Below are 2197 nucleotides of genomic sequence, written 5' to 3' on the forward strand. Positions count from 1 at the left end.
TGCTTTCTAGAGATGAAGATTTTAAGAACATATAATGTCATATAGAGTTATAAGTGCCTTTCCACTCTAGGTAAAAATCAAATTTTATTTTTCTTCTACTTGCTTAGAAAACCTAGAAATAGCATATACAATACTGTCAGTTTATTTATACTTAAAAGTCTCCTTTCCCGAGACTTAATGCTGTCCTTTACCAAAGTATTCTCGAATTAGAGGGAAGTTATATGAATTAAAGGCTATTGGAGGCTTCTTTTCAGGTATTTGTGCCCCGTGTTTGTTAAGTGCTGACGCTGTTAAAATCACTAAATAACGGAGACACTCATGTGTGTATAAACAGACGCTGCCCAAACACCAATCATCAGTAGCTTCCAAACCTGATGAGAATTCTTCTAAACTAGTTATTTAGAAACAGAAACAACAGAAACATTGACCCTTGAAGTACCTGGGAAAGTGGCACACACCTCCGGGTCATTCTGAGCCTCTGCCCTACGAATGTATTTACGTAAGGATTAACTCTCCTGACAACTACCCGGGTTTTGATTTGGGAACAGAATAGGACTCCGCTACAAAGAGCCACTGGATCGCAGACAGTGTGTTCTTTTAATTTACTTCCATAAACAGGCAAAAATTGAAGTCAGCTGTCAGCAGAAACCAAATTAAAGAGCTGAGTGTCAGAGCCGCAGTTGAATCAAGATCAGTTTTGAGAAGGGGGGAGGCTAGATTTTTAAGCTTCCAAAGGAGACATATCGTTAGGTACAAAGCTATGACTTTCGCTTTCACTGTGGTTTAGATGTACCGTGCCTTGTTTACTTTTCAGAAATTAAATTTAGACTGAAACTAATATCATTTCTTAAAAACTTTCCTTACTTAAATGATGTACATGATCTCAAATATAATACAATAAATGCGCAAACCATAACCATCCCTCGTATAATTAAAGTAAACACAGTTCAGTCTGCTAGGCTTGAGGACTCTGAATCTCCTTGATATGGCTCATCGCAAACTCCTAGTGCTTCTTTTACTGATTTTAATGATTAATCAAATTCTGTCCTGGTATTTTTTGCTTCTCTTTTTATCTCACACTGACCTTGCTTCTATGTCAGTCTGCTGCGACAGAACATTGAGATTATGATTGAGAGAAGAAAGTAAGTGAAATCTCAGGCTTGGAACTTCTGATAAGTCAATCAATAGTACACACACTTATCATGTCAGTTAAGGTACGTGCAGACATTGGTGGTTACGTGCAATGCCTTAAAATTTGGTTAACATAGGTATATTTGTAACTGGGGGTGATATGGCATAGTGGAGTACACTGGCTGTGGAGTCAGATTTGTGTTTGATTTGTAACTTGGCCATTTAATAGCAAATTAGTTTATTTTTTTTTATTTTAATTTTCTCATTTGTGAAATAAGGATAATAACGTTTCATCAGGTTGTTTTGAAATGAAATAGGATAATATATATAATATGCTTACATAAAGCCAGACACATAGAAGGCACTCAAAAAATAGTTTTATTATATTATTATTAATAAATTCAGTCGATAGATTGTTAGGGCCTGCACTGTGGGACCGACAAAAGAAGTATGGAATAGTGTTTCTGTCCTGAACAAGCTTATAAACTAGTTGTTCGTTTTAATTATGAAAATAAGCTATAGTGCCTGGAAAGAATAATGTGTCACTCTGTGGGGAAGTGTCTAAATGAGTTGAGGGGTGGGGTGGACAAGAACTATAAGGATCAGAGAAAGAAGAGGCCAGTGTGAGTTGAAAGAGTAGAGAAACACAGCATGGAAGGTGTTGGAATTATGATGAATATTAGAAGTGGCCCTTCCACACATGGAGTGGTTGAAAGGTGATAGAAATAAACATGGCCTCTTTGAGGAAGAAGCAGCTTCACCAAAGCAGGGTTCGTGCTTGGAATAAGGGTTAGCATTTTCCAAAATGTGTCCTAAGAAAGGGTAGTTTAGCAGGATAATCAAAAATCTCTCTCTCTCTCTCTCTCTCTCTCTCTCTCTCTCTCTCTCTCTCATTCACACACAAACACACAAACACTGAAAATAGTTTGTTTCTTGGTCAAATGATTGTGGAATGTTGGGCGAAACAAAGTGAAGCACACATCTTCCTTACACGACTTCTCAGAGATTTAAAATGCCAACGCATGTAATAGAAATGTAATTCACAGTAGTGTTGAAGTATACAGCC

This window comes from Pteropus vampyrus, unplaced genomic scaffold (assembly GCF_000151845.1).
Source record: "Pteropus vampyrus isolate Shadow unplaced genomic scaffold, Pvam_2.0 Scaffold149, whole genome shotgun sequence".
NCBI classification, from domain to species: Eukaryota; Metazoa; Chordata; class Mammalia; order Chiroptera; family Pteropodidae; genus Pteropus; species Pteropus vampyrus.